Consider the following 11,240-nt stretch of genomic DNA (forward strand, 5'->3'; position numbering starts at 1 on the left):
TTGTCTCTATAATACATAACAAAATTCGTCGTTTCTTCTTAGTAGCGACGAAATCGTCCATCGCTAGTCGTGTTATAGCTAATTCTCCCTGCTTTTTGCAACAAAAATCTTTTGTCGCCAATTCGTCGCAAGATTTAATTTTACACGATAATTTTAGCTACGGAAAGTATCCGTCGCTAATTTATTTTTAACATATTGCTAATTTTTTAAAATTCTTTTTATTTATTATTTTAAATGTACTCTGTTCAAGCATATTACGTAAAAGCTATTAAATACACTTAATAAAAAGTCACTGATATTAATATAAATTAACAATATATTCAACAAGGTCCAAAATATATAGCATAATGCATATAACGGTATCGTTAAGTACAAAAAATTCACAAGGACCAACAATAAAGTCCAAACAAAATAGGCTAACTATGCGAGGCTGGAAAGTTACGGTCATCATCAGAACCCAATGCATGAACCTCTTCAATGTTAGCAATAGTAGAAGATGTAGGAACTGTAGGTGCCACATCTAATGGGTGGTTGGTAAGATCAATATTTGGCTTATGCGAGGGTAAGGAAACTAATTTGCGTACCCGCTCAATAATTACAGGAACTATATGATATGTCAGTGCATGAATCAATCGCATCACTAACTCATCCAGATTCTCTGTCGGTGTTGATTGAGCATTTGGAGGTGTTGCTGTGATGTAGCATCAGATCCAAAAGAGTCATGAAGATTTGGCCCGTAGTAGCATTTTGCTTGAGATCCAAGACCATATACTCTTCTTTTCTTTTCTCCTCCCGCGGATTGATAATATGCTTTATACTGATCACTATCAGATTGAGTATGTGTTTGTTGTTGTAATATCTCCTGATATTTTTCCTGTAGAAGAGTTAATAATTAGTGAAATAAAAAGACTAAATAATATTGAGCATTCAATTTACAAAATAAAAAAATATATGAAAGTAAAGTCAATAAAATTATTTAAAAAACTATCTTACATGTACGATTCGGGATTTCTCAGCAACAAAAGATTTTCCATCATTACCACGTGTATGGACGTGCAAATGCAACTCAATTGGTGTTGGATCTCGATCCTTTTTAACAGCCTATACAAAAGTTATTCAATTAAGAAGATAGACCTTAAGACTGTCAAGAATCAAGTTCTGTTATCAATTTTGTCTTTATATAACTAATATAGTAGTTGTCAAGTTAAACTAAACTTCCATTTCTTTGTTGCTAGTTTTGGCAAGGGGAAGCAGCAAACTTAAGGCAACAACTGAATTACTTGCAAGAAAGCCACAGGTAAATCGATGAGATATGGTAGCGCATTTATAGCCATTGAGTACCTTAGTATTGCAGCCACTGTTGATACATGCTTTTACAGCAAAAAACCTTTTCATATGAATGCAGACTGACTAGAGAACATAGGACTGCAGGGTATAAAGCAGTGAATTTAGAAGCTAAAGAGACTCACTTCTCAGGCAAATATGGCCCAACTATTGCACTTATATCTACACTCAAGCTAGAAACAGAGCAAATCAGCATCCAGAAGTGTTTGCATACACTATCATCGATAATTTTTTCTAGGGGCCCAAATCTAGATTATGGATCACCAAAAGTTTCCACGAAAAAGGACTAGCAATCATATCTACTACATGGTAAAATAATTCAAGAAACATAAGCACTTGTAATATATTATCATTCAACCTGAAAGTTGGTAAGAAATTGCGAAATACCACATTACATGGACCACAACTCAACGAAACTGATTGTTTTGACAGAAAACTGAGCTCATTCATAGCCCGTAAGATAGCCATGCAATGTAGATTTCAAAGAGGAGCATTAGTTTTAGGAGCTTATTCTTTGTCCTTAATTTGACATCCTTCTTGCAGACCATTCTTCCTATATATATTTAGCCTGATTAACAGGCTTCAGTGAGTTGATTTTTCACTACTGGACAGTACTCCAGATCTTGCATACTTGCGATTAACAATCAGAACAATGCTTGAGGGGAGCAATAGATTACTCATTTAAAACCTACTGGTTCTTTGATGGAAAATGTGGGCTTCTACTGGTTCTTTGATGGAAAATAGAGCAGGCAGCAGGAATGGAGCAGGCGGACTTTTAAACCTACTAAAGAAATTTCCAAGATTAAACCTACTGGTCATAGAGTTTTAAACCTACTGGTCATAGAGTTTCAAATTTCACAAGTGAAAGTTGAGGATATTGTCATGGAACTATCTATACCTATGGAATTTAAAACTCTATTTTTCAATTAGAAGACTGAAAAGTGGTTATTTATGAATTTTATCCCATTTGCCACCATTTAAATGTCCATTCCTCCTGTCAGTTTTTAAGCATTTTCTTATTCTCCACATGGAACTTTTGACAAGTTAGATCTGAAAATTTTCTTTTAATCTTTTAATGGAATCAGTTAAACTTACTACTTTTAACATGACACCAACAGCTATTAGAAATAACTATTAGAAACCAGTGGCAACAAGTTCAAAGTAGGACAATTTCAGCTATCAATTTACTCCATAACTATCCCAAAAACAGTTGCAAACTTCAATAATTAAACCAATCAGTTTTCCCAGAACATGATTTGATTTCAATACTTCAAAACTGGTTTTCAATCAGTCTCTAGTGATTCAAACTCAAATCAGCTAACTCCAATCAATTTCACAACAGCTATCAACAAGGAATAAACTTGGACACTCAAAACAGTGTAAGAACTGAAGGATAGGATTGACATTTTTCTGAAAATGAGCTTCAAATCGATCTCTGAAGCAGCAGCTCATACAACCTTAAACAATAACAGTATGACTCGACATTATTTCTAATTCTCGAACCTCAATCAGTAGTAACAAAGATGAGACTCAGTTCAATTCAAACTCAATCAAACAGTCTCAATTTATAAGAAAAATACAAGTCCTACCAATGCACAAAAGTTCAATAAACATAACTCAAACGCAGAATATTAAAAATAGAACAAGAGACAATCCGCATCTCACAACTTCAGGTAACCTACTTAAATGAGATTCAGATTCGAATTAGAGCAAACATAAATGAGATTTTCAGATATTTTATATACACTTACAAGTCTCTTGCGATGCTCCCCAACACTGATAGAGCCACCTGTGTGAGTCCCAGTGGCAACTCCGCTCCCAGCACAATGATTTTTTGCATTTATTTCTGACTTTTCAACATACTTAGGATCTTTCCAAAGTCTCAACCAACTTTGCCACACATTATTTGGAATAGAGTCCGGTTGCACCCCATTTGATTTTAGTTTTCTAACAAAATCACTGTATCTTTTTGCTGCCCTACGCTCCCATTGGATCCGCACTGCACTATCAATTGAAGAATCCTAGTAGAATACCTTCTGAAATAATTTTATAAAGTAATAACATTAACAAGTTACATATAAAAGTTAATATACTTTCTAAATCCAATTGTGATGGATTATACCTTGAATTCTCTAAAATAATTTTTTTTTATCTCATCTGAGACGCTTTTCCAGTTGAATCCATTAGGATCAAGTTCATGCTTGAAAGACTTAGTTATACACTCAGAGCATTCATATGAAGGCTCTAACCTGAACAAATTAGAAGACATTATTTAAAGGCATACCATATATCAATAAAAATATACCAAAAGTAATAGTACAAGTATGTACTAACCCAGCAGGAGAAATAGTAAGAAGCGTCTGTGGCCCGGGGGTACTGCTACACTCAGTTTCGCCTATTATGTTGCTTTGAGAAAATGTACCCTCGCCTATTATGTTGCTCTGATTAGGGGTATTTGGAGATGGTTCTGAATTAATAGTTGGGGTACTACCATGGCTTGATGTTTGAATAGGTGACATACTACTGGGACCTAATGTTTGAACTTGATTGATGTGAACTGGTCCACCTGAGGAACTCGTACCACCTTGTTGAGGACTAATTATGGGAATGGGAATAATAGGCATATTTTCATGAGTAGAAAAATTACCCCTAACTGATGATTTACCTACACGGCCTGCGCTACCTCGACCTCTACCTCGAGGCATATCTACAAAATAAATAAATAAAAGAAGGATATGAAACAATGCATATCTAAATAACATATGGCATATGAAGCTTCAAAATAAAATATTCTGCTAAAGACAATATCAGAAAGACACTATTAAATTGACACAAAGAGACATAACACAATACAAAAAATACCTGCACTATCCAATGCTTGAACTACTCACTAAATTGTTGAATTTGATAACTTCTTTAGGCCAAAATACAACGATATTGGCTCTAATTAATTCTGAATTTAGACAGATTAATCAGGTAACACTATTAAGTTGTTAATAAACATTATTCTACTGCTATAAAAAAAGAGTGTAATGTAAAAAGAGGCACAACACAACGTAAGCTAGAAGAGTACTATACCATTTAGATTACTACAAACGTGGATTCGGTTTGATTCTCTATAGATTATACTATAAAATAGATACATGACTTATAACATACCACATAGATTACTAGAAAAACAAAACTCAACAAAAATATAGTAGTGCATTTTTATCAACACACTAGTCATCATCTGTTTCTTCTTCAAACTCTTCCTCATCATCCTCCTCATTTTCATCCTCAGTTTCATACTCGTCTTTTGAAGATTCTTCTTCAAACTCTTGACACTCTATCAATAATCCATCATCAATGGGTTCAACCATTTCAATTACTTCGCCATTTGGATCATGTAAGATTATATTCTCATCCGTGGTGAAATTAATATCTATCAAATGGACTTTAACTTCTTCAACTTGGAATGGAAGATTCGGTTCTGGAGTTGATGTTATTGCCTCATCAGAAAGTTCAATAACATCCAGAGGTTTAACTTTCAAAATAGCTACCCAATCAGCATTGTTCTTTTTCGTGCTAGGATAAGGCACATAACGCACTTGAGTTGCTTGCATCGCAAGAATAAAAGGTTCGTACTTTCTAAAACGACGACGATGGTTCACATCGACTAATTTGTATTGATTATGCTCCTTGACACCAACATTCATAGTTGGATCAAACCATTCACACTTGAATAACACAGTTTGCTTTAAAGGTTATTCACGGTATTTCACTTGTATAATCTCTTGTATCCGTCCATAATAGTCACCAACATTTGGATTCGAGATACAAAATCCACTATTAATTGTTGATCTTGCACTACCACTACATTCCGTGTGAAATTTATTTCCATTAACAAAATACACCGGATAACATTTTGCGCTTATTAATGGTCCATGAGCAAGACTACGCAAGAATTGGTTCTCAATGTGGTTGCATCGAATCTATTTCAAAATAATTATAAGACTTAGTTAAATATAGCAAGCCAATTCAAGTACATAATTGCTTAAACGATAATGATTTTTATAGTCTTACATATTCCTTGAACCATATAGTAAAACACGTTTCGAGACTCTCATTTATTTGATCCTGAGATAGATTGGGGAATTCTTCTTATAACCGTTGTATGTACATACTTCATTGCAACAAAATAAGTTAAATATAGACTCAAAATATATGGATATATTTATTATTATTAAAAATTGATACCTTACAAACGGCTCAACCTCTACACAATTTAGTAGAATATAAGTTTGGGTTGCCTTGATTTATTCGAGGGACAAACTTCTGTTTTTTCCTTCTCCCCATAGTCGGCCTGGATGGGTGAATATTGATAAATTTCCTTCAAGATCTTCCATCACACCACCATCATCATTACGGGCCACATTATGATTACGTGTCATGACATGAGGTTTAAAATAATGAGAAAATAATTGTATTGATTCCATCATCAAGTATGCTTCACAAATTGAACCCTCGACATAGCTTTATTTTTTTAATCATTTTTTAAGAGTTCGAAGGTACCTATACAAGTAAATGGATAGACCATTAAATTCATAAAGTCATGTGTAACATAATTGTTATAATAAGAGCATAAAAAGTTTATAACCTCTCAAAAGGATACATCCATCTATATTGTATAGGTCCAGCAATCCTTGATTCATATGGCAGGTGTACATGCACATGTTCCATTGAGTTAAAGAATCCAGGAGGAAATATACGCTCTAACTTACACAAGATCTGTGGGATGTCTGCCTCTAATCTCTCCATGTCCACCACTCGAAGAACAGTCGAGGTGAGATCCTTAAAAAATAAGCTCAATTCCGTAAGTGCTTGCCACACGTTACTAGGAAGTAGCTCACAAAAGTTGCATGAACACATGTCAATCATAACTTTTCATACCAAATAATTTATACTTGTCTGTGTCTAGGCATCGACTCAAATTCGAAACATACCCATCTGGAAACTTCACATTTTCCAACCAATTGAACAAGACAATTTTTTGATTCTTCTCTATTGTATATGTAGCTTTGGGATAGCTTCCATCAATAGGATTCTTTGCCAATTGCGGTCGATCGCAATAGTTTACCATATCTTCACGTGCCTTTGGATTGTCTTTTGTTTTGCCATCAACATTAAGAACTATGTTAAATACATTATCAAAGACATTCTTTTCAATATGCATGACATCGAGATTATGTCGGATCATGTTAAAGCTCCAATAAGGCAAATCCCAAAAGATGCTTCTCTTTTTCCATCCACAAGACCTAGAAATTCTCCCATTAACTTCTTGTGCATCTAGCTCAGCTACTTTCCTCAGTCCCAACTCACAAATTTGGTTCAAGATTTCCTCTCCAGTTCTAAGGGGTAGTGGTAGCCTTATGATAGTATGACCTTTACGAAAGTATTTACGATCTCTCCTAAACGAATGATTTTGGTCAAGAAACATTCTATGACTATCAAACCAAGTTGTTTTCCCACCATGACATAATCTAAAGGATTTTGCTTCCTCCATACAATACGGACATGCTAAGTTACCGGCAGTACTCCATCTCGATAACATAGAATGTGCTGGAAAGTCATTGATTGTCCACATCAAAGCGGCCCTTAATTGAATTTTTTTTTGAGATGTCAAATGCTTCTACACCCGTCTCCCACAACAAGGTCAATTCCTTTATTAAAGGTTGTAGATAAACATCAATTTTTGTTTAGAGTTGTTTGGCCTTGGAACAATGACAGTTAAGAACATGTACGCCTCTTTCATATACATCCCTGGAGGCAAATTGTATGGAGTGACAATCGCTGGCCATGAAGAGTATTTCCTCCCTGAATGACCAAAGGGCTGAAAACCATCAGTACATAATCCCAACCTCATATTTCTTGGTTCAACAGCAAAAAAAAGGATGAGTTTCGTTGAAGTGCTTCCAAGCCTTAGAGTCTGATGGATGACGCATTACGCCCTCCTCTTGTATGTGCTTATGATGCCATCTCATATTAGCGGCTGTAGCATGAGATGCATATAATCTCCGCAATCTAGGAATCAAAGGAAAATAATATATTTTTTTTGTAAGGGATTAATTTCCTCTTACAAGAACCGACACGGCGTTTGTACCTCTGGTGGCCACAAAACTTGCAAGATGTGAGGTCCTCATCTTCACCCCAATACATCATACATCCAGAATTACAACAATCAATCTTTTCAACTGGAAAACCCAAGCTACGCACTAGCTTCTTGGTCTCATAATAGTTATCAAGCATTGTGTTATCTTCTGGTAAAGCCTCTTTCAACAATTGCATCATTTGTTTAAAACCTCTTTGTGATAAAGTATTCTCCATTTTAATATTTAGCATCCTGGAAACTACTGCGAGTTGAGAGAGGGAAGAACAGGGTATAATTTTGTATCAGCGACTGTAGCAAATCATAAACCTTTGGCACTCAAGATTTGGCTCCTTCTCCATTGAAAGATTAGGCTCCTCATCCATTGAAGGATTAGGCTCCGCCTCCATTGAAGGTTCATAAGAATGAGACGACTCAGGTTCAATATTATTATAAGACTGCCAGCTCAAACCATGGCCAAAATTGGGTACAACTGCATCCAAGACCATTTGTCGATATGGATTCTCATATCCCGATTCAGGTTGAGCGCCACCATGCAAATCCCCACTAGAAGACATCTCACCAGTCACATTTTTTTCTCTTTGATACTTCCAAAGAAAATTGTTCTCAACAAATCCATATTGATAAAGGTGCAATTTAACAGTTTCAACATCTATGTATTTAATGTTGTGATATTTTTTACATGGACATCTAACATTGTCACCACTCATGCGATTGCGCTGAGAACAAGCAAACTGGAGAAACTTGTTCACACCAGTTATGAAACTTGAATTAATACCCCTTCGGCCATCCAACCTTTTGTACATCCAATCACGCTCTAAATTGTCCATGTTCCTATTTAATATTAAAATAAACAAGACCTTAGAGTTCTTTATTTAATAAGACATCAGAATGCTTTCTAAAATGAATAACAAGTTGACATCAGAATGCCTTCTTTTCTGGAAAAATCCTACTTTAGAAAATTAACAGTGGAAAGTTAAAATGGAAAAATAACCAAAAACCAAGAACAAGTTCTAATTCATTTCCAGTGAACTTTAGAAAGAAAGCAACTCACATAGCTAGTACTCGTTGTAGAAATACTGTCGAGATAGCCAACAAAGAACTTCAAAGTGCGAATCTGTCACATCCACTGAAAAATCTTGAAGGAAGAACCAAAAAAACTGCATTCAATCTCATCATGTTTATTAGATAAAGTATATTAATTTCAGATACAAAATCAAACTTGAAAGAGTTCACTTTATATTGTATATCGTACAGTCTAGGACTAGGGGGAATGTTACATAGTCTTTCCTTTACCTTTTTCTAAAGAGTGTTTTCACGACACCTATACATTACCAAAAGAGCAATCTACCATTTCGCCCAGATCTGCCCTCAAAATTATACAAAAACTATACAAAGAAAAATGAAAGATTGCAACGGAGGCTGGGGCGACGAAAGAAAAGTTAAAATTAACAAAGTTAATGAAAAATGTAACAACTTATACAGGTTTTACCTAAATGGATGCAAAGAAGTCAATTTTGGAGGAACCTATTCACCTTACAAATACAATCATACTCAGTCTAAACTATGGAACATAGATATACTCAACATGCATCTATTTATCTATTTATATATGTGCATTTTCAATTCAGATACATTTAATGACATGGATGTACAAAATGCAGTAAGAAAAACTATCCAAAGAACAGTAAAACTACGGGATACTCGTAATTTTCCATTGCCAACACACAAGTGGAATAAACAAAGAATAAAATGAGGGGAAAAACAATAACAAAGAGTAGAGAAAATCTGGAATAAAGATGGAGAAACTTTGAAAAGAAAATACCAAAATAAAGCAAAGTAAACGAATTTAGAAGAAGAGAGAGATAGAAGCACAAGACAGGATGAACATGATTCTCGCCCAGATCTACAAGACAGGAATAAAATCACAAAGAAGCTTACCATATCAAGGACATACAATCCCTAAAATCAACGCATCAGTCAAACAAAAGTTACAATCCCTACCCTTTCGTCTAAGAATCTTGCGGAGCAGCAAACACACGACTTCGAATATCAGAATTCTGCAGCAAATATTTTGCAATTTCGAAAGCTTTCTTTTATTTTTCAGACATTAACCCTAGATTCATGCCCAAATTTTTGTATTTGAATAAAAAAACACACATTGTTGAAGAGGAGTGAAAGTGGGAGTCTATAGAGAGGAGAGAAAGTGGACGTGTTTGTACCCTAATAGTTGGAATGTCTTTAAACTAGGGTAATTTTATTTTTAGGACAAAAATTTTAGCAACGGAAATAGCGACGGACCTAATTTCTGTCGCTAATAATAACTAATGAAATTTTATTTTAAGAAAACTAGTGACAAAATCTTATATCGCAACTAACTTTGGAATGTCTTGATAAGTAAAATGAATGCATCGACGGATTTTTTGACGTTGAATCCATCGCTAAGTTTTAATAATTTTTGTTGCTCCACTTTCGTTGCTAATTTTGTAGGTAAAATAAAGGCGCTAATATTTAGCGCCAATTTTAGTGACGAATATAAGTTTTTGTCGCTAATCCGTCGCTATATTTGATACAAATTTTTTTGTAGCTTATTTGGCGATAAACTATAAAATTCGTCGCTAATCCGTCATTACTTAGCTATGGAGTATCTCTTGTCGCTAAATTCCGTCGCTAAACGCTATTTTTTTGTAGTGTCAAGCTCAGCCAAGTCAGCCTGCTAAAAGAGCAAAGACTGAAAAAGACAAGAACAGACGTCCCAAACGTGTCAAAGTTGCTAAAGTGAAATGCTATAATTGTGACAAAAAGGGTCACTATGCTATAGATTGCTCTGAGCGTCCTAAAAAGACTCAGGAGCACCGGACCACATAGCCTGGGAACGTAGTGCCTTTGTTAAATTTCGGCGAGTTTCATGTGGAGCAAAGTGAATATATGTGGGCAACAATAATAAAGTTGTTGTTGAAGGCAATATACATGCAAGTTAGTCCTGCGTGGTGGTCGAGACCTAATACTACATGATGTTCTCTTTGCACCAACAATCCATCGGGATGCTATTTCAGTTTCAGTTTTGCTTAAGCTAGGGTTTGACTTGTTTTGTCATAACAATTCTGCTAAGTTGACTTTTGGTTCAACTTTATTTGGTTTTGGTCATGTGACCGGAGGTTTAATTATTATGAATTTGAATTATGATTTATTTAATAATAATGCTAGTTTTCTATGTTTGTTTCTTCACGTAAATATGATAGTGATGTAAACATATAGCATGCTAGACTTGGTCATATTGGCCAACAAAAAGGTTAGCAAAATAAGGTTTGCTTTCCAATATTGAACATGTGGAATTGTCCACTTGTAAAAATTGTCTAGCTGAAAAATCTGCAAGAAAACCTTTTGGTCAGGTGACTAGAGCTGAATATCCTTTACAATTAGTCCATTCAAACCTTTGTGGGCCTATGAATGTTAGGGCTAGGCATAGAGCAAGTTATTTCATCACATTTATTGATGACTTTACCCGTTTGAGTTATGTCTATTTAATTTCCTACAAATCAGAAGCAATAAGTTGTTTCAAACGCTATATGAGCTTAGCGGAAAATTAATTAGACAAGAAGATAAAAGCTCTTCGAACTGACCGTGGTTGTGAATACTTATCAACCAAGTTTAATGGATTATTTGATGAAAATGGCATAGTTCATCAGTTGACTATCCTAAATACTCCACAATAAAATGGTGTTGCAGAGAGAAGAAACAGATTGCT

General features: G+C 34.9%; 1 pseudogene; it reads right to left on the minus strand.

Moving 5' to 3' along the window:
- Window positions 1-278: 278 nt before the first annotated feature.
- LOC104116932 (uncharacterized) lies at window positions 279-9,602 on the minus strand (annotated as a pseudogene).
- Window positions 9,603-11,240: the final 1,638 nt, after the last annotated feature.

The sequence above is a fragment of the Nicotiana tomentosiformis genome, chromosome 12, assembly GCF_000390325.3.
Source record: "Nicotiana tomentosiformis chromosome 12, ASM39032v3, whole genome shotgun sequence".
NCBI lineage: Eukaryota > Viridiplantae > Streptophyta > Magnoliopsida > Solanales > Solanaceae > Nicotiana > Nicotiana tomentosiformis.